Genomic DNA, 23,923 nt, shown 5'->3' on the forward strand with positions numbered 1-23,923 from the left:
TCTAGTAATTTCCTGAGAATACAAGTTGTTTGAAAAAGTGTCAACACAGAGGTTGGTGAGTTCATAAGCATTTGTAGGCAGTTTATGAAAAGCTTTTCCTTGTAAAAGTGGTGTTTGTTCCAGAAAAATCCAATATTTTCCTTAATATGTAAAGTAGTCTTAAAACCCAAAGACCGAAGTGTACAAGTAATTTGTTATACTTATGATAAAATAATGTAAGTTCAAATCTACGTAAACTCGTTTGATTTCAATGAATTCCCCGTAAATTCTATGTTTGTTAATACTTAATGTGAGCTATTATAAATATACTAAGATTAACCGGTACTTTGTAGTGTACCCCTTTTTGTATAAACCCGGTACTTTGTATTCGTACCCCATTTATATGAAGACCCGGTACTTTGTAATGTACCCCTTTTTGTATCAACCCGGTACTTTGTATTCGTACCCCATTTATATGAAGACCCGGTACTTTGTAATGTACCCCTTTTTGTATAAACCCAGTACTTTGTATTCGTACCCCATTTATATGAAGACCCGGTACTTTGTAATGTACCCCTTTTTGTATAAACCCGGTACTTTGTATTCGTACCCCATTTATATGAAAACCTTTTGTAATGTAAATGAACATAAACTATACCTATTATAGCTTATCAAAATGTATGAAATGTATATGCAACCTAGCTATACCTATTATGGTTTAATATGTTTGTTTGTGGTGTATTATCGTAATGAAACTCCCTTTGTATAAATGTACCCTTTTTGTGTGAGTGTGTTATGTAAAGTATCATAAACTATACCTATTATAGTTTATCAAACCAAGGGTAGTAGAGGTAATGTACGCAAACTATACTTAACATAGTTTATTCAAATGTTTGTATGTAATGGATGTACTTTGATTATAACAATTTGTTATCTTTTATATTCTATATATATATATATATATATATATATATATATATATATATATATATATATATATATATATATATCAAAATCCATTTATTAACTGATGCATGTCTATATACTAAGACAAAATGTCATTTATTTGCAATAACATATATTCACATAAGGATATACACCTAGCTCAACATGTTACAAGGTGTAATGAAATTTATAGCCATTTTCTATTGTTAACAATTTCTATTACTGTTCTTAGAAAATTTGTAGAAAAATCATCAAAGGTCCAAATCAGAATCCGTAAATTCTGAGAGTTTGGAAAATGAGACTAATTTGTTCATAAATTTTCTCACGATTTTTAGTGACCTCCAACTTAGGTGAAAACGTCCATAATCACAGACTGGTCCGAATTGGTTCTTGAAATGATAGGCAGTTTTGTAAAAGTCACCATAAATTGTCGAAAAATCTTATGGAGATGTGAAAGTAGCCATTTTAAAGCTAAGAACTTGAATTACTTGCACCTTGTACAGTTTTGAAAACGAAAATGTTTAAGTTGACCAAAACAGTCCGTGAATGGAGTCCAACTTTTCTGATGAAAGCTGTTAGAAGAATTTAGTTGTGTTCTTGGTGTTTTAACTTGTATTCCCCCCCTTAAAACATAAAAAAACATGAAAATGTAGGGGTATGAACTCACCTTGTGTGATTTCAGTGGATGAGTGTGGGAGAAGGGAAGTGTTCAACTCAAGAACACTTGAAGAAGCCATGAAGATTTCGAGAATCTAACACCAAAGGGATGGAATTTGTGTGAGCAATCAATGATTTGAGTAAAAGGAAATATAATAACCATAAGGAGGGTGATGATACTTACCAAATGAAGAAGAAAAGCTGGAAAATGCCTTGGAAATCTCGAATTTGTGTGAGAGGATTTGAGAGAAAAGTGGGTTTGATCTTTGGTGGAAATGAGGGAAGTGAGTAAGAATGAGGAGAGAGAGTGGGAGTCTTTCAGCTCTTTGGACGAGATAATGGCTGAAAAATGATGAGAAAGTACCTTGACATGACCAGGGTAGGCTGGGAGGAGTGGGTAGGGTGGCTGGCCATAGAGTGGCTGGCCATAAAATAAAGCAAAGTCAACACTCCACCTCAATTATTCACCCACTAGATTTTATTCTTAAATAAAGATTTCCACAAAAATATGTTTAAATTATGAATATTTAGGGTCTTATGTGTTAAAATATGATTTCTGGAGAAAATCTCGCGTTAAAATAATTAAAAACGGACTTAAAATGGAGTCGTGGTTGAAAACCGGGTGGAAATTGCCAAATCCGAAGTCAGGAGGGTGACTTCGGCCTTAGGAGCCATGGATCCGAAGTGGGGCTTGGTCGCGGATGCGGGTTCGAAGCGGAAAGGGAAGCTGCGGTCCGGGTAGCTAGAGCCGCAGGCGACTTCGGATGCGGGCTGTTCCATGTGGCTGCGGTCGGCGGCTGCGGCTTGCTGGCTGCGGCTGCGACTGCGGCTAGATGTCCGCAGGTCCTCAAGGAGACTCCGGTTCAAGGAGGGTTTGATCCCTATAGAGGGACTCCGGCCCTAAGAGGCTATTTTCCAAGGAATCTTCCCGTTTCGCATGGTTTTTCACCAAATCAAGTGTCGGGATGCCCCAATTGATTACAAAAAGATCAAGGGAGGTTTTGAGAGAGATTTGGGAGAGATTTCGCATTCTTGGAGAGATTTCTCATACAGAGAGAGATTTGGGAGATATTTCGTATTCTTGGAGAGATTTCTCATACAGAGAGAGATTTGGGAGAGATTTCGCATTTTTGGAGAGATTTCTCATACAAAGAGAGATTTGGGAGAGATTTCGCATTCTTGGAGAGATTTCTCATACAAAGAGAGGTTTGGGAGAGATTTCGCATTCTTGGAGAGATTTCTCATACAAAGAGAGATTTGGGAGAGATTTCGCATTCTTGGAGAGATTTCTCATACAAAGAGAGGTTTGGGAGAGATTTCTCATTCTTGGAGAGATTTCTCTTACTTAGAGAGTTTTGGAAGAGTCAGAGCGAAAGAGATTTGAAAAGATTTCTTTTGTGCCCTTTTTGAGTGTTTGGCTTCGCAACGCAAGGTTCGTAAATCCCGTTAAGCCATGTTTTAGTGACGCACACACTCCCGATGAGTGTGCAGTAGTGTTTTATCGCTTTGGTTCATTGTTTAGCACTGTTAAGGCTACGGAAATTCCAACACGTGAATTTTCCAATTGATGTTTTCTCATTAAATTAGTGAATTGTTCAGTAGTTACATAACGTAAACCCTAATATACAAGGGTTGACTGCGTTGACTGGTTTGACTTGTTGACTTAGTTCGACTTTGACTTGACCAGAATTTGACGGTTGTCACATCATCCTCCCGTCAGAAGGAATTTCGTCCCGAAATTTGCATTCTGACTGGGACTTCAAGAGTTTGGGAAAAGATGCGGGTATTAAAAACGGACTTAAAATGGAGTCGTGGTTGAAAACTGGGTGGAAAATGCCAAATCCAAAGTCAGGAGGGTGACTTCGGCCTTAGGAGCCATGGATCCGAAGTGGGGCTTGGTCGCGGATGCGGGTTCGAAGCGGAAAGGGAAGCTGCGGTCCGGGTAGCTAGAGCCAGAGGCGACTTCGGATGCGGGCTGTTCCATGTGGCTTCGGTCGGTGGCTGCGGTCGGCGGCTGCGGCTTGCTGGCTGCGGCTGCGACTGCGGCTAGATGACCGCGGGTCCTCAAGGAGACTCCGGTTCAAGGAGGGTTTGATCCCTATAGAGGGACTCCGGCCCTAAGAGGCTATTTTCCAAGGAATCTTCCCGTTTCACATGGTTTTTCACCAAATCAAGTGTCGGGATGCCCCAATTGATTACAAAAAGATCAAGGGAGGTTTTGAGAGAGATTTGGGAGAGATTTCGCATTCTTGGAGAGATTTCTCATACAGAGAGAGATTTGGGAGAGATTTCGCATTCTTGGAGAGATTTCTCATACAGAGAGAGATTTGGGAGAGATTTCGCATTCTTGGAGAGATTTCTCATACAAAGAGAGATTTGGGAGAGATTTCGCATTCTTGGAGAGATTTCTCATACAAAGAGAGATTTGGGAGAGATTTCACATTCTTGGAGAGATTTCTCATACAAAGAGAGGTTTGGGAGAGATTTCTCATTCTTGGAGAGATTTCTCTTACTTAGAGAGTTTTGGAAGAGTCAGAGCGAAAGAGATTTGAAAAGATTTCTTTTGTGACCTTTTTGAGTGTTTGGCTTCGCAACACAAGGTTCGTAAATCCCGTTAAGCCATGTTTTAGTGTCGCACACACTCCCGATGAGTGTGCAGTAGTGTTTTATCGCTTTGGTTCATTGTTTAGCACTGTTAAGGCTACGGAAATTCCAACACGTGAATTTTCCAATTGATGTTTTCTCATTAAATTAGTGAATTGTTCAGTAGTTACATAACGTAAACCCTAATATACAAGGGTTGACTGCGTTGACTGGTTTGACTTGTTGACTTAGTTCGACTTTGACTTGACCAGAATTTGACGGTTGTCACACCGACACCCCGGTTACATATCCAAGTTCCAACGAAGGTCCGAAGCTCCGAGAATCCCAAGAAACTTACCACTTCCCGGTCGAAGGCGCTACCCAAGTAAAGTCTTGTTTTCTTCAAATCACCACACTTTCCAGGTGAGTTCATACCCCTACATTTTCACGTCTTTTTCATGTTTTAGGGGGGAAATACAAGTGAAACACGAGAAAAACTTATGTTCAAATACGCACCGTTTTATATGGTTTCGAATATTTTACTTGCATCCTGTTTATAAATGTTAAACAACATTAATACCCACGTTACACTTTACATGCAAAGTTGGTATTACGCCGAGTTTTTTTTATCACCAAATGGAACACACTTTTGAAAAACTACAATAGGTATAGTTTACGAAATATTCCTTACAACTTTACATAAACACGATAAAAAGGAAATACTTTTATTTACAACTAATGTGGACTTTTCATTCCGTAAATCTATTGATACTAAGTTTTGTGAGACATCCGGCTTCACCGGACTCTCGAGTACTCATTTCAAGTCCTGTATTATAAACCATAATCTCTTGTAGGGAGAGCGTGATACTTGTGTATAGATCTATACGGGATTGACAATCCCGCACCTAAACTGTTAGCTACAATTAGACCGGCAGGTCTGGGGTGACAAACGTCATAAGACTGCAACGCCTGAAGAACGTTGTTACAGGCAGTCCGGGTCAATAACATGGTTATAAATCTCACATGAAATATCGAAATATTTTGATTTACGAGACTCTTAAATGCATTCAGTGTTACATTATATATGTATAAATCCACTTTCACCATTTTAGCATAAAAGATACTATTGCATCCCCGCCTTTGGCACTTTTTTCAAACTATCACACATACATAGAAAATATTGGATTTTCTGGAAAACACGTTCAGTTATTTTACCGAAAGACATACAAATTTTAGTACAAAAACGCTTATGAACTCACCAACTTAATTGTTGACACTTTTTCGAAACTACTTGTATTTCTCAGGGAATCAGTAATACAGGTAACCATCAGCTTTTGGAGAAGTAACGCTAAGGCGTCTGTTATCAAAACATTTTAAATCATCATATTTGTAATATTCTTTTGAAACATGTATTACATACAACGATGTAACTTTTATTATATTTATGATGGTTGGGTTACTTTCTTTACAAATATTCAACTGTTATGATACTACGTGAAGTCACCTACCCCCGAATGTTTCTGCCATTCTGGTTTGAGGGTGTGACAGATTGGTATCAGAGCATTGTTTATAGTGAACTAAGTATATCGAACCACATAAGATATACAAAACTATAAATGCAAAGGGAATAAAACCCTCTGACAAAACGTTTTCATAAACGATACTTTTAATAAATTAAAATGATATATTTTTTTTATAAAAGTATAAGTACACGCATGCATCGGTCTCGTATCATAACTAGAATTTTACAAAAGTATTAAGGCAAGTTGCGACACTACGATTAGGCAGATCGAGAATAAATATAGCCTGATCAACTATATTTATCCTGGATGTGACCAACGTATGTCGAGGAATGGTCGTAGTGAGCAACAAGTCGAAAACTTACCAAACGAAATACTAGAATCAAACTTACAAATTTGAAATACTATAGGAGTATTTTATAAAACCATAAAAACTATAATAATCATGCGAACCTCGATTTTAGTTAAAATTAGGAATCGTCAAATAAATAAAAATTTTATTTATCAAAAGTTACCTTTTACTCCCAAATTTTTATATAATTCTCTTGCCTCTATTTCTCGACTAGACAAAATGGCAGGATTTCACATTCCCAGGGATCCCTACTACCCTAACCAGGGTAATGGAGGCTGGATTGAGGAGGACCCAGAGGAAGATCCCGAAGAGATCCCCGAGGAAGAGCCAGAAGAGGATTCCGAAGAGGATCCCGAGGAAGACCTAGATGAAGAGTCAGAAGAGGAAGGAGATGGTGGGAGCACTGACTCGGAACCCGAGGTCTACAATCCTCCCTGAGGAGTAGCAAATCCCCAAAGGAACTTCCAGGGCCCGGCGCCCCGCTGGGCTGTGGATCTGAAGCGATGGAGCAGGGAGCAAGGGCAACGCCCACCCTACGGCATGGCACGAGGCTTTTATAACCTCAGCAACGGGGGTTCGGCTGACAGGGCACTCCCTGTCATGGTTCGTCGCATTGCCAACCAAGGCGAGCAAGCAAGAGTAAATACCATGCCAACTCTTGGACATTGGGGCCACCGTTGTTGTCACTGCGGTACGTCTTCGTCGTCTGGACGAAGAACATGAGCGGACAATAGAGCACACCTTTTCCCTTCAGAAGGACATTACTGCTACTAGAGCTGAAGTAAGGGAATTCCGTAAAAACCAAGCCACAATGGAGAGGCGCATCATCGAGGTTGAACGTCAAGTAGCCCGAGCTCAGACTTCCACAACCACATACCATGGTCCGCAGCGTGCCACCCGCTCGAAGTAGATCGCGTACTTCTGGCGCTATATATATATATATATATATATATATATATATATATATATATATATATATATATATATATATATATATATATATATATATATATATATATATATATATATATATATATATATATATATATATATATATATATATATCGACTAAGTGTTGGTGTTACTCTTTCCTTTAAATGTAAACCCGACGGATTGTGAGTGCACAATTTGGGGGCCCGAATGCTGTCAAATTTTCCCTTTATCATTGATGTACCCTAGACCCATGTAAGGTCAAATTTTCCTGATCGTTGTATCAAATATTAATATCAATGAGAATGACACGCATTTATTATTTCCTTGAGTATACCATTAAGTTCTTTAGATACTAAGGAAATCATACAATTATTATTGAAAGTTTCCCCTTCACTTAAAAATTTCGGTAATGTTCGGAGCACAAAACATAGGATACTAAGACTTTCCATAATTATTTTTGAAGACTTATCAAGAATTTGTATCTTAACTTATGGCAGAATCATGCCACCAAGAAGAAATCCTTGACACTTCAATACTACAGGAGCACCAACACCATCACCACCTCCACCTCCGTCGATGGATGCTGCTACCTTTCAGGCCGCTGTAACAACTGCCGTAACTACAGCAATGGCTGAAATGAGTAACAACGGGTCAGGGGGAGGAATAAATAGCTCTACTAATGGCCAAAACCAGGGACGTTCCGGGGAATGTACTTATAAGGACTTCTTCAACAGCAAACCCATCCCCTTTAATGGAACTGGGGGAGTAATGGCTCTATCCCAATAGATAGAGAAAACGGAAGCCGTGTTCGAGATATGCTCATGCCCCGAAGAGAGCAAAGTAAAATTTGCCGCCTGTACTTTCTCCGAACGAGCCCTAACGTGGTGGAATGGCCACGTCAAGTCACTAACTCTGGTAGTGGCAAACTCCATGGGTTGGGAGAACCTGAAGCAAATGCTACTGCGAGGGTACTGCCCAAGGGGAGAGATCCAGAAGCTTGAACAGGTGCTTTGGGGATTGTTTATGGTGGGCTCGGACATCACAACCTATACGAATAGGTTCAGTGATTTGACAATACTTTGCCCAGGGATGATGGCCCCAAAAAGCAAGAAGGTGGAAAGGTATGTCTGGGGGTTGTCGCCGCAGCTTCGAGGAAGTGTGCTAGCTTCGAAACCCACGACGTTCGACAGTGCCAAACAACTAGCACAGTCCCTCATCGATCATGGGGTCTGCCAAGATGTCACGACCGTCGTCCCGGAACCAACCAAAGGAAACAACAACAATAACAGCAATGCCAACAACAACAACAACAACAACAAGAAGTTTTGGAACAAGAGGAAGGGTCAAACTTCACAAGAACCTTCAAAGAAGCAAATAGTGGCGGTTCATGCCGCTACTGCCCCCACTGCTGTCCCTGTTACCCCTACGCTGGTAAAACAATATGCTGGAAACCTACCAAAGTGCAACAAATGCAATTACCATCACAACGGGAATTGCCGGGAGATGCACTGTAAAAACTGCGACAGGAAAGGGCACACTGCCCTTTTCTATAAGGCACCAGCACGACCAATCACCCAAGTTCCTGGTACTGGAGTGAGCGAGGCATGTTATGGGTGTGGGGAAACTGGGCACTACAAGAGAGATTGCCCTAAGGCAAAGAATGCTGGCGGTGTAGGAAGAGTGCTGGCAATAGGGCAGAACGAGGCAATGGCCGATCCCACAGTGGTTACGGGTATGTTTCTCCTCAATAACATTTATGCATGCATACTCTTTGACTGTGGTGCGGAGAGAAGTTTCGTGAGTCATAAATTCAAACACTTACTTAATCAAAAACCCCAAGCACTTAATAAGATCTTTACAGTAGAAATGGCAAACGGTAAGGCAGAAAGCACAAACGATATGTACATAGGCTGCACGTTAGATTTAAATGAACACTCGTTCCAAATCGATCTAATGCCGATCACTATAAGAAGCTTTGATGTCATCATCGGTATGGATTGGTTGAGCCTTCACCATGCCGATATACTTTGTCACGAAAGGGTTGTTCGCCTTAATCTGCCAATCGGCAAAACTCTTATCATTTATGGGGATAAACCCGGTACCAATTTACAAATCATCTCTTGCGTCAGAGCCCGAAAATACCTTCGCAAAGAATATCATGCCTTCCTAGCCCACGTGGTAGACAAGAAACGAGAAGTGAAAGACATTAAAGACATTCCGGAAGTCTGCAATTTCCCCGACATTTTCCCTGAAGATCTTCCAGGAGTCCCACCAGAACATCAAGTCGAGTTCAGGATCGACTTGATTCCCCGAGCTACCCCAGTAGCAAAATCGCCGTACCGTCTAGCACCGGCAGAAATGCAGGAATTATCCAGCCAACTGAACGAGCTTCTAAGCAAAGGATTCATCAGACCGAGCTTCTCACCTTGGGGAGCACCGGTTCTGTTCGTAAAGAAGAAGGATGGATCTTTTCGCATGTGCATCGATTACCGGGAACTGAACAAACTCACGATCAAGAACCGATACCCCTTACCACGCCTAGACGATCTGTTCGACCAACTACAAGGAGCGAGCTACTTCTCAAAGATCGATTTAAGATCTGGGTATCACCAGCTGCGAGTCCTGGAATGAGACATTCCCAAAACGACATTCCGAACTCGCTATGGTCACTACGAGTTTGTAGTGATGACCTTTGGATTGACAAATGCACCGGCGGTGTTCATAGACTTGATGAACCGAGTGTGTCGTCCTTTCCTGGAGAAATTTGTGATCGTGTTCATAGATGATATACTCATCTATTCAAGGAGCAAGGAGGAACATAGCCAACACCTCCGTCTGGTCCTAGAAACATTAAGGACAGAGAAGCTATGCGCAAAATTTTCAAAGTGCGAATTTTGAATTCGAAAAGTAGATTTCCTAGGTCACGTGGTCAGCAAGGAGGGGATACACGTGGACCCTTCCAAAATCAAGGCAATCGAGAACTGGACAACTCCAAGGACTCCAACGGAAATCCGACAATTCTTGGGCCTCGTTGGGTATTACCGGAGGTTCATACAAAACTTCTCGAAGATTGCTAAGCCACTTACCACCCTGACTCAGAAGGGTGTAACCTTCAGCTCGGGAGAAAAACAAGACGTTGCATTCCAAACACTAAAGCGAGACCTATGCAGCGCACCTATATTATCTTTGCCAGAAGGACCAGAAGACTTTGTGGTCTACTGCGATGCGTCAAACCAGGGACTTGGATGTGTCCTAATGCAACGAGGGAAGGTCATCGCATACGCCTCGAGACACTCAAGACACACGAGGTCAACTATACCACGCACGATATCGAACTAGGAGCAGTCGTTTTCGCTCTAAAGATCTGGAGGCACTATCTCTACGGCACGAAATGTACAATCTTCACCGATCATAAAAGCCTTCAACACATCCTCAATCAAAAGGAATTCAACATGACACAAAGGCGGTGGGTAGAACTACTAAACGATTACGAATGCAAAATTCGTTATCATCCCGGGAAAGCTAATGTAGTAGCTGATGCCCTCAGCCGAAAGGAATACTCGGGCAGCCGAGTGAAATCTCTAACTATGACGATCCATTCACACCTGTCCACACAAATCAAGGAAGCTCAAATAGAAGCCTTGAAATCCGAAAATGTGGTGGATGAAGCCTTAAGAGGAATGGATAAGAATCTTGAAGTCAAGGATGACTGAGTTCGTTACTTCATGAATCGGATCTGGACGCCAAAGTTTGGCGGATTCAGAGATGTTGTCATGAATGAAGCCCATAAGACTCGATACTCCATACATCCTGGATCGGATAAGATGTATCTGGATCTCAAGAACCTGTATTGGTGGCCACATGAAAGCCGAAATCGCTACCTATGTAGGCAAATGTCTGACTTGCGCCAAAGTCAAGGTAGAGTACCAAAAGCCCTCGGGATTGTTGCAACAACCGGAAATACCCGAGTGGAAGTGGGAGCGGATAACCATGGATTTTATAACCAAGTTACCCAAGACAGCAGGCGGACTTGACACCATCTGGGTGATCGTCGACCGGTTAACCAAATCCGCGCACTTCCTACCAATAAAGGAAACAGATAAGCTGGAGAAACTAACTAGAACATACATCAGGGAGATTGTACGAATGCATGGTGTACCAATATCCATTATCTCGGACCGAGATAGTAGATTCACCTCGAGGTTCTGCCAGTCACTACAAAAATCTCTAGGAACGAGGCTGGACATGAGTACCGCCTACCACCCACAGACCAACGGTCAGAGTGAGAGAACCATTCAAACCTTGGAAGATATGCTAAAAGCTTGTGTGATCGATTTTGGTAAAGCTTAGGATACCCATTTACCATTGGTGGAGTTCTCGTACAACAATAGCTATCACACTAGCATCAAGGTTGCTCCATTTGAAGCCCTCTACGGCCGTAAGTGCAGATCACCCCTGTGCTGGGCTGAAGTGGGTGACACGCAACTAGCAAGAGGTCAAGTACCCGACAACACTCTCACTGGACCGGAAATCATAAGGGAGACTACAGAGAAGATTGTCCAAATCCAAGAACGACTGAAGGCTTTAAGAGACAGACAAAAGAGTTATGCGGATAAAAGACGGAAACCTTTGGAATTCCAGGTTGGGGACCAGGTACTATTGAAAGTCTCTCCCTGGAAGGGTTTAATACGTTTTGGAAAACGTGGGAAACTAAACCCAGGGTATATCGGACCATTCGAGATCCTTGCCAGGATCGGCCCGGTGGCGTACAAACTTCGATTACCGTAGTAACTCAATAACGTACACCCTACCTTTCACGTGTCGAACCTAAAGAAGTGCTTATCCGATGAGACCCTCGTCATCCCTCTGGACGAAATTGAAATCAACGAGAGTCTTCACTTCGTAGAAGAGCCAGTAGAGATCATGGATCGGGAAATTAAAAGAACTAAACAAAGCCGCATACCCGTTGTGAAGGTCCGTTGGAATGCCAAGCGAGGACCTGAATACACCTGTGAACGCGAGGATCAGATGAAACAAAAGTACCCTCATCTTTTTCCTAGTCCATAAACTCTGTCTTAGATTAAATTTCGGGACGAAATTCCCTCTAACGGGGGGATGATGTGACAACCCGATATTTCGAGTCAATGTAATGTTCAAAAAGTCAAATATTATAAACTATTTTGAATCAATAAAAATAGCGTCAAAAATGAAGTGTTTTAAAGTCTCAATTGGGATACAGAAAGTGTTAGATATCGCGTCAAGGTTTTCAGAAATATAAAGAACACTCAAATCCGAGTTATAACGAAGAAGTTATGATCAATCGAAAATCCGCGACACAACCGGTAAAACACCGTTAAGCGTAAAAATTGAAATCTCAATAAAATACTTTTTAGCCTTAGGTATCTAAACGAAAGTCGTAGATTAGGTTAAAACGTGAGCATACATAAAAAGAACGCCCAAATCTGACTTCGTCTGAGGAAGTTATGATTTTTTTAAGTTTCGGAACAACAGTAGACAGCCAAAAACTCGAAATAGAGATCGAGCGACTTTTAGCCGACACGACCTAAACAAGTATTGAAGATCTCGTCAATGGTAATACAACGGTAAAAAGACAGACGAAAACGGACGTCGGATGAAGAAGTTATGAATTTTTAACGGATTTATCCTGTCCCGGCCTGTTAAAAATATATTATTAAAAATAAAGTCAAAATTTGCCGATGAAGTCTAAACGAGAGTTGTAGAGTATATTCTCACCTACGCGTGGATATAAAGAACGTCAAAAAGGGAGCTCGTATGCGAAAGTTACGCATTTTTGAAGTTTTGGGCACACACTTCGAGGCTTATCCGAAGGGTTACGCCCAGCGAACTTCGGAGTACGCCCAGCGTACCCAATGCACGGCCTCGGATCGGACACGTCGCCCCTACACCTTCTACTACCGTCCCATCCGAAGACCAGAGACCGGAGACGTCATCGCTGACGTACTCCCAGCGTATGAGGTACGCCCCGCGTACTTCGGAGTACGCCCAACGTACGAAGCCTGTCAGCCCCCCCTATAAATAAGATGTGGGGGTTCCGACTTCCCTTGCTCATTTCCCTTTTCTCTCTTACTTCTACTCTACGTTTAGAATCCCGAGACGACCCCGACACCCCGGTTACATATCCAAGTTCCGACGAAGGTCCGAAGCTCCGAGAATCCCAAGAAACTTACCACTTCCCGGTCGAAGCGCTACCCGAGTAAAGTCTCGTTTTCTTCAAATCACCACACTTTCCAGGTGAGTTCATACCCCTACATTTTCACGTCTTTTTCATGTTTTAGGGGGGGGAAATACAAGTGAAACACGAGAAAAACTTATGCTCAAATACGCACCGTTTTATATGGTTTCGAATATTTTACTTGCATCATGTTTATAAATGTTAAACAACATTAATACCCACGTTACACTTTACATGCAAAGTTGGTATCACGTCGAGTTTTTTTTATCACCAAATGGAACACATTTTTGAAAAACTACAATAGGTATAGTTTACGAAATATTCCTTACAACTTTACATAAACACGATAAAAAGGAAATACTTTTATTTACAAGTAATGTGGACCTTCATTCCGTAAATCTATTGATACTAAGTTTTGTGAGACATCTGGCTTCACCGTACTCTCGAGTACGCATTTCAAGTCCTGTATTATAAACCATAATCTCTTGTAGGGAGAGCGTGATACTTGTGTATAGATCTATACGGGATTGACAATCCCGCACCTAAACTGTTAGCTACAGTTAGACCGGCAGGTCTTGGGTGACAAACGTCATAACACTGCAACGCCTGAAGAACGTTGTTACAGGTAGTCCGGGTCAATAACATGGTTATAAATCTCACATGAAATATCGAAATATTTTGATTTACGAGACTCTTAAATGCATTCAGTGTTACATTATATATGTATAAATCCACTTTCACCATTTTAGCATAAAAGATACTATTGCATCCCCGCCTTTGGCACTTTTTTCAAACTATCACACATACATAGAAAATATTGGATTTTCTGGAAAACACGTTCAGTTATTTTACCGAAAGACATACAAATTTTAGTACAAAAACGCTTATGAACTCACCAACTTAATTGTTGACACTTTTTCGAAACTACTTGTATTTCTCAGGGAATCAGTAATACAGGTAACCATCAGTTTTTGGAGAAGGAACGCTAAGGCGTCTGTTATCAAAACATTTTAAATCATCATATTTGTAATATTCTTTTGAAACATGTATTACATACAACGATGTAACTTTTATTATATTTATGATGGTTGGGTTACTTTCTTTACAAATATTCAACTGTTATGATACTACGTGAAGTCACCCACCCCCGAATGTTTCCGCCATTCTGGTTTGAGGGTGTGACAGATTGGTATCAGAGCATTGTTTATAGTGAACTAAGTATATCGAACCACATAAGATATACAAACTATAAATGCAAAGGGACTAAAACCCTCTGACAAAACGTTTTCATAAACGATACTTTTAATAAATTAAAATGATATATATTTTTTTTTATAAAAGTATAAGTACACGCATGCATCGGTCTCGTATCATAACTAAAATTTTACAAAAGTATTAAGGCAAGTTGCGACACTACGATTAGGCCTCGGGGTATGTAAGCAGATCGAGAATAAATATAGCCTGATCAACTATATTTATCCTGGATGTGACCAACGTATGTCGAGGAATGGTCGTAGTGAGCAATAAGTCGAAAACTTACCAAATGAAATACTAGAATCAAACTTACAAATATGAAATACTATAGGAGTATTTTATAAAACCATAAAAACTATAATAATCATGCGAACCTCGGTATTTAGTTAAAATTAGGAATCGTCAAATAAATAAAAATTTTATTTATCAAAAGTTACCTTTTACTCCCAAATTTTTATATAATTCTCTTGCCTCTATTTCTCGACTAGACAAAATGGCAGGATTTCACATTTCCAGGGATCCCTACTACCCTAACCAGGGTAATGGAGGCTGGATTGAGGAGGACCCAGAGGAAGATCCCGAAGAGATCCCTGAGGAAGAGCCAGAAGAGGATTCCAAAGAGGATCCCGAGGAAGACCTAGATGAAGAGTCAGAAGAGGAAGGAGATGGTGGGAGCACTGACTCGGAACCCGAGGTCTACAATCCTCCCTGAGGAGTAGCAAATCCCCAAAGGAACTTCCAGGGCCCGGAGCCCCGTTGGGCTGTGGATCTGAAGCGATGGAGCAAGGAGCAAGGGCAACGCCCACCCTACGACATGGCACGAGGCTTTTATAACCTCAGCAACGGGGGTTCGGCTGACAGGGCAATCCCTGTCATGGTTCGTCGCATTGCCAACCAAGGCGAGCAAGCAAGAGTAAATGCCAGCCAACTCTTGGACATTGGGGCCACCGCTGCTGTCACTGCGGTACATCTTCGTCGTCTGGACGAAGAACATGAGCGGACAATAGAGCACACCTTTTTCCCTTCAGAAGGACATTACTGCTACTAGAGCCGAAGTAAGGGAATTCCGTAAAAACCAAGCCATAATGGAGAGGCGCATCATCGAGGCTGAACGTCAAGTAGCCCGAGCTCAGACTTCCACAACCACATACCATGGTCCGCAGCGTGCCACCGGCTCGGAGTAGATCGCGTACTTCTGGCGCTATATATATACTTATCAACTAAGTGTTGGTATTACTCTTTCCTTTAAATGTAAACCCGACGGATTGTGAGTGCACAATTCGGGGGCCCGAATGCTGTCAAATTTTCCCTTTATCATTGATGTACCCTAGACCCATGTAAGGTCAAATTTTCCTGATCGTTGTATCAAATATTAATATCAATGAGAATGACACGCATTTATTATTTCCTTGAGTATACCATTAAGTTCTTTAGATACTAAGGAAATCATACAATTATTATTGAAAGTTTCCCCTTCACTTACAAATTTCGGTAATGTTCGGAGCGCAAAACGTAGGATACTAAGACTTTCCATAATCATTTATGAAGACTTATCAATAATTTGTATCTTAACTTATGGCAGAATCATGCCACCAAGACGAAATCCTCGGCATTTCAATACTACAGGAGCACCAACACCACCACCACCTCCACCTCCGTCGATGGATGCTGCTACCTTTCAGGCCGATGTAACAGCTGCCGTAACTGCAGCAATGGCTCAAATGAGTAACAACGGATCAGGGGGAGGAATAAATAGCTCCACTAATGGCCATAACCAGGGACGTTCCGGGGAATGTACTTATAAGGACTTCTCCAACAGCAAACCCATCCCCTTTAATGGAACTGGGGGAGTAATGGCTCTATCGCAATGGATAGAGAAAACGGAAGCCGTGTTCGAGATATGCCCCGAAATTTTAGTAGCACTTCCTTACAAGTGTTTCCTAGTCCCTAAGGTTGTTTCCTTGCATGTTAGTTGTTTTAAACACTAATTACATGCCTATATATGCCATTATATGTCATTTAGGACTCGTTTGTGCCTCAGAAATTCATTCGTGGAACTTCTCATCCTTACGCGAATCATCAATTGAATCACCCACATAAGGTGAGTTCATACCCCTATAATCAATCTTTTAAATGTTTTAAATGCTTTTAAGGGGGGGAATACAAGTTGACCACAATGATAATTGTGTAAACATTTATCTGTGGTAAACTTCATTTTAAAGGATTTCTTATGCTTTTATAAGTGATCAAATCATTTCAAAAACATCTTTTAAAGTTATATTACTTTTTTGTTTATAAAACTCTGTTTTTAAAGTACAATCATAACACGATAGATAATTGAGTCTTTTCTACAAATCAGGGACAATACAAAACAAGCATACTAGTAAACTATAATAGGTATAGTTTAGGGGTTCGGAACATACAATACTAGAACATAATGAACATACTATACACTAGAACAGAAGGAACATACTATACTAATACAAGAACACTATAACATTAATGTGAGCCACTACTTCATGGCATGGCTATATACCGTTGTGTCACGTTTTATAACCAGAGTCTCCTGGAGGGAGAGCGTGAATTTGTGTATAGATCTATATGGGATTGACCATCCTACACCTTGCTGCTAGCTACGGTGGGACCTGCAGGTCTACGGGTGACGAATGTCATACCATTTCGACGTCTTTGATCGTCGTGTTTTACTAGTCAATCAAGTATGGTTATAATCTCATCACATTTTAACCTTAATTAACAAACTGGGTTTTAAGGTAGTTAGTGTTTCAGTAGTTACTTTATACAGTATTACTGAATACTTTCATTTTCCCATTACATTCATATAGTGATCTTCACACATAAAAAGTAATGCAAACTATTTTCTAGTAAAGGTAGTCTTAAACTTGGGAAAACTTACATCATTACAAAAGACAGACACAACAGTCGAGTCTTAATACATTCAGATAAAAGGGGGCCTATAATGCAAACTTTATGATTCCTCGGTAGATACATCAGGGATATATTTTAACCGGGTCCGGCAGACAGTATGATGTATGTTTTCCGCTTCATTTCCTATTCCTTGTTTGGTTGTGGGCTTAGCGCAGATTCACCCAACCTACTATCTATTCGATCTTATATATATATATATATATATATATATATATATATATATATATATATATATATATATATATATACACCCAGTAATCATAAGGAGTACCAGGTATGGGTCAGGTCATAGTATACAAATTCAATATACCATTTTCTAGTACAAAAACATACTTTTCAGATAGAACATTTAGTAGGCTAAACTAGAAACTTATAAGTAAAAGGGTTTAATTCATTATATTAAACCTGTATAACTTAAAGGACCTTTAAGTTATACTTCTGGATCATGTTAGTTGTTCTGGATCATGCCCCGAAGAGAGCAAAGTAAAATTTGCCGCTTGTACTTTCTCCGAATGAGCCCTAACGTGGTGGAATGGCCACGTCAAGTCACTAACTCTGGTAGTGGCAAAATCCATGGGTTGGGAGAACCTGAAGCAAATGCTACTGTGAGAGTACTGCCCAAGGGACGAGATCCAGAAGCTTGAACAGGAGCTTTGGGGATTGTCTATGGTGGGCTCGGACATCACAACCTATACGAATAGGTTCAGTGATTTGACAATACTTTGCCCAGGGATGATGGCCCCAAAAAGTAAGAAGGTGGAAAGGTATGTCTGGGGGCTGTCGCCCCAGCTTCGAGGAAGTGTGCTAGCTTCCAAACCCACGACGTTCGACAGTGCCAAACAACTAGCACAGTCCCTCGTCGATCATGGGGTCTGCCAAGATGTCACGACCGTCGTCCCGGAACCAACCAAAGGAAACAACAACAATAACAGCAATGCCAACAACAACAACAAGAATAAGTTTTGGAACAAGAGGAAGGGTCAAACTTCACAAGAACCTTCAAAGAAGCAAATAGTGGTGGTCCATGCCGCTACTGCCCCCACTGCTGTCCCTGTTACCCCTACGCCGGTAAAACAATATGCTGGAATCCTACCAAAGTGCAACAAATGCAATTACCATCACAACGGGAATTGCTGGGAGATGCACTGTAAAAACTGCGACAGGAAAGGGTACACTGCCCGTTTCTGTAAGGCACCAGCGCGACCAATCACCCAAGTTCCTGGTACTGAAGTGAGCCAGGCATGTTATGGGTGTGTGGAAACTGGGCACTACAAGAGAGATTTCCCTAAGACAAAGAATGCTGGCGGTGTAGGAAGAGTGCTGGCAATAGGGCAGAACGAGGCAATGGCCGATCCCACAGTGGTTACGGGTATGTTTCTCCTCAACAACATTTATGCATGCATACTCTTTGACTGTGGTGCGGAGAGAAGTTTCGTGAGTCATAAATTCAAACACTTACTTAATCAAAAACCCCAAGCACTTAATAAGATCTTTACAGTAGAAATGGCAAACGGTAAGGCAGAAAGCACAAACGATATGTACATAGGCTGCACGTTAGATTTAAATGAACACTCGTTCCAAATCGATCTAATGCCGATCACTATAAGAAGCTTTGATGTCATCATCGGTATGGATTGGTTAAGCCTTCACCATGCCGATATACTTTGTCACGAAAGGGTCGTTCGCCTTAATCTGCCAATCGGCAAAACTGTTATCATTTATGGGGATAAACCCGATACCAATTTACAAATCATCTCTTGCGTCAAAGCCCGAAAATACCTTCGCAAAGAATATCATGCCTTCCTAGCCCACGTGGTAGACAAGAAACGAGAAGTGAAAGACATTAAAGACATTCCGGAAGTCTGCAATTTCCCTGACATTTTCCTTGAAGATCTTCCAGGAGTCCCACCAGAACATCAAGTCGAGTTCAGGATCGACTTGATTCCCCGAGCTACCCCAGTAGCAAAATCGCCGTACCGTCTAGCACCGGCAGAAATGCAGGAATTATCCAGCCAACTGAACGAGCTTCTAAGCAAAGGATTCATCAGACCGAGCTTCTCACCTTGGGGAGCACCGGTTCTGTTCGTAAAGAAGAAGGATGGATCTTTTCGCATGTGCATCGATTACCGGGAACTGAACAAACTCACGATCAAGAACCGATACCCCTTACCACGCCTAGACGATCTGTTCGACCAACTACAAGGAGCGAGCTACTTCTCAAAGATCGATTTAAGATCTGGGTATCACCAGCTGCGAGTCCTGGAATGAGACATTCCCAAAACGACATTCCAAACTCGCTATGGTCACTACGAGTTTGTAGTGATGACCTTTGGATTGACAAATGCACCGGCGGTGTTCATAGACTTGATGAACCGAGTGTGTCGTCCTTTCCTGGAGAAATTTGTGATCGTGTTCGTAGATGATATACTCATCTATTCAAGGAGCAAGGAGGAACATAGCCAACACCTCCGTCTGGTCTTAGAAACATTAAGGACAGAGAAGCTATACACAAAATTCTCAAAGTGCGAATTTTGAATTCGGAAAGTAGATTTCCTAGGTCACGTGGTCAGCAAGGAGGGGATACACGTGGACCCTTCCAAAATCAAGGCAATCGAGAACTGGACAACTCCAAGGACTCCAACGGAAATCCGACAATTCTTGGGCCTCGTTGGGTATTACCGGAGGTTCATACAAAACTTCTCGAAGATTGCTAAGCCACTTACCACCCTGACTCAGAAGGGTGTAACCTTCAGCTCGGGAGAAAAACAAGACTTTGCATTCCAAACACTAAAGCGAGACCTATGCAGCGCACCTATATTATCTTTGCCAGAAGGACCAGAAGACTTTGTGGTCTACTGCGATGCGTCAAACCAGGGACTTGGATGTGTCCTAATGCAACGAGGGAAGGTCATCGCATACGCCTCGAGACACTCAAGACACACGAGGTCAACTATACCACGCACGATATCGAACTAGGAGCAGTCGTTTTCGCTCTAAAGATCTGGAGGCACTATCTCTACGGCACGAAATGTACAATCTTCACCGATCATAAAAGCCTTCAACACATCCTCAATCAAAAGGACTTCAACATGACACAAAGGCGGTGGGTAGAACTACTAAACGATTACGAATGCGAAATTCGTTATCATCCCGGGAAAGCTAATGTAGTAGCTGATGCCCTCAGCCGAAAGGAATACTCGGGCAGCCGAGTGAAATCTCTAACTATGACGATCCATTCACACCTGTCCACACAAATCAAGGAAGCTCAAATAGAAGCCTTGAAATCCGAAAATGTGGTGGATGAAGCCTTAAGAGGAATGGATAAGAATCTTGAAGTCAAGGATGACGGAGTTCGTTACTTCCTGAATCGGATCTGGACGCCAAAGTTTGGCGGATTCAGAGATGTTGTCATGAATGAAGCCCATAAGACTCGATACTCCATACATCCTGGATCGGATAAGATGTATCTGGATCTCAAGAACTTGTATTGGTGGCCAAACATGAAAGCCGAAATCGCTACCTATGTAGGCAAATGTCTGACTTGCGCCAAAGTCAAGGTAGAGTACCAAAAGCCCTCAGGATTGTTGCAACAACCGGAAATACCCGAGTGGAAGTGGGAGCGGATAACCATGGATTTTATAACCAAGTTACCCAAGACAGCAGGTGGACTTGACACCATCTGGGTGATCGTCGACCGGTTAACCAAATCCGCGCACTTCCTACCAATAAAGGAAACAGATAAGCTGGAGAAACTAACTAGAACATACATCAGGGAGATTGTACGACTGCATGGTGTACCAATATCCATTATCTCGGACCGAGATAGTAGATTCGCCTCGAGGTTCTGGCAGTCACTACAAAAATCTCTAGGAACGAGGCTGGACATGAGTACCGCCTACCACCCACAGACCGACGGTCAGAGTGAGAGAACCATTCAAACCTTGGAAGATATGCTAAGAGCTTGTGTGAATGATTTTGGTAAAGCTTGGGATACCCATGTACTATTGGTGAAGTTCTCGTACAACAATAGCTATCACACTAGCATCAAGGTTGCTCGATTTGAAGCCCTCTACGGCCGTAAGTGCAGATCACCCATGTGCTGGGCTGAAGTGGGTGAAACGCAACTAGCAAGAGGCCAAGTACCCGACAGCACTCTCATTGGACCGAAAATCATAAAGGAGACTACAGAGAAGATTGTCCAAATCCGAGAACGACTGAAGGCCTCAAGAGACAGACAAAAGAGTTATGCGGATAAAAGACGGAAACCTTTGGAATTCGAGGTTGGGGACCAGGTACTATTGAAAGTCTCACCCTGGAAGGGTTTAATACGTTTTGGAAAACGTGGGAAACTAAACCTAAGGTATATCGGACCATTCGAGATCCTTGCCAGGATCGGCCCGGTGGCGTACAAACTTCGATTACCATAGTAACTCAATAACGTACACCCTACCTTTCACGTGTCGAACCTAAAGAAGTGCTTATCCGATGAGACCCTCGTCATCCCTCTGGACGAAATTGAAATCAACGTGAGTCTCCACTTCGTAGAAGAGCCAGTAGAGATCATGGATCGGGAAATTAAAAGAACTAAACAAAGTCGCATACACATTGTGAAGGTCCGTTGGAATGCCAAGCGAGGACCTGAATACACCTGGGAACGCGAGGATCAGATGAAACAAAAGTACCCTCATCTTTATCCTAGTCCATAAACTTTGTCTTAGATTAAATTTCGGGACGAAATTCCCTCTAACGGGGGGATGATGTGACAACCCGATATTTCGAGTCAATGTTATGTTCAAAAAGTCAAATATTGTAAACTATTTTGAATCAATAAAAATAGCGTCAAAAATGAAGTGTTCTAAAGTCTCAATTGGGATATAGAAAGTGTTAGATATCGCGTCAAGGTTTTCAGAAATATAAAGAACACTCAAATCCGAGTTATAACGAAGAAGTTATGATCAATCGAAAATCCGCGACACAACCGGTAAAACACCGTTAAGCGTAAAAAGTGAAATATCAATAAAATACTTTTTAGCCTTAGGTATATAAACGAAAGTCGTAGATTAGGTTAAACCGTGAGCATACATAAAAAGAACGCCCAAATCTGACTTCGTATGAAGAAGTTATGATTTTTCTAAGTTTCTGAACAGCAGTAGACAGCTAAAAACTCGAAATAGAGATCGAGCGACTTTTAGCCGACACGACCTAAAAAAGTATCGAAGATCTCGTCAATGGTAATACAACGGTAAAAATACAAACTAAAACGAACGTCGGATGAAGAAATTTTGAATTTTTAAAGGATTTATCCTGTCCCGGCCTGTTAAAAATATATTATTAAAAATAAAGTCAAAATTTGCCGATGAAGTCTAAACGAGAGTTGTAGAGTATATTCTCACCTACGCGTGGATATAAAGAACGTCAAAAAGGGAGCTCGTATGCGAAAGTTACGCATTTTTGAAGTTTTGGGCAATCACTTCGAGGCTTATCCGAAGGCTTACGCCCAGCGTACTTGGGAGTACGCCCAGCGTAACCAATACACGGCCTCGGATCGGCCACGTCGCCCCTACACCTTCTACTACTGTCCCATCCGAAGACCGGAGACGTCATCGCTGACGTACGCCCAGCGTACGAGGTACGCCCCGCGTAGTTCGTCAGCCCCCCTATAAATAAGATGCAAGGGTTCTGACTTCCCTTGCTCATTTCCCTTTTCTCTCTTACTTGTACTCTACGTTTAGCATCCCGAGACGACCCCGACACCCCGGTTACATATCCAAGTTCCGACGAAGGTCCGAAGCTCCGAGAATCCCAAGAAACTTACCACTTCCCGGTCGAAGCGCTACCCGAGTAAAGCCTCATTTTCTTCAAATGACCACACTTTCCAGGTGATTTCATACCCCTACATTTTCACGTATTTTTCATGTCTTAGGGGGGGAAATACAAGTGAAACACGAGAAAAACTTATGTTCAAATACGCACCGTTTTATATGGTTTCGAATATTTTACTTGCATCCTGTTTATAAATGTTAAACAACATTAATACCCACGTTACACTTTACATGCAAAGTTGGTATTACGTCGAGTTTTTTTTATCACCAAATGGAACACACTTTTGAAAAACTACAATAGGTATAGTTTACGAAATATTCATGACAACTTTACATAAACACGATAAAAAGGAAATACTTTTATTTACAAGTAATGTGGACTTTTCATTCCGTAAATCTATTGATACTAAGTTTTGTGAGACATCCGGCTTCACCGTACTCTCGAGTACGCATTTCAAGTCCTGTGTTATAAACCATAATCTCTTGTAGGGAGAGCGTGATAATTGTGTATAGATCTATACGGGATTGACAATCCCGCACCTAAACTGTTAGCTACAGTTAGATCGGCAGGTCTGGGGTGACAAACGTCATAACACTGCAACGCCTGAAGAACGTTGTTACAGGCAGTCCGGGTCAATAGCATGGTTATAAATCTCACATGAAATATCGAAATATTTTGATTTACGAGACTCTTAAATGCATTCAGTGTTACATTATA

The sequence above is a fragment of the Lactuca virosa genome, chromosome 8 (genome assembly GCF_052849685.1).
Source record: "Lactuca virosa cultivar CGN04683 chromosome 8, Lactuca_virosa_CGN04683_v6, whole genome shotgun sequence".
Taxonomy (NCBI): Eukaryota; Viridiplantae; Streptophyta; class Magnoliopsida; order Asterales; family Asteraceae; genus Lactuca; species Lactuca virosa.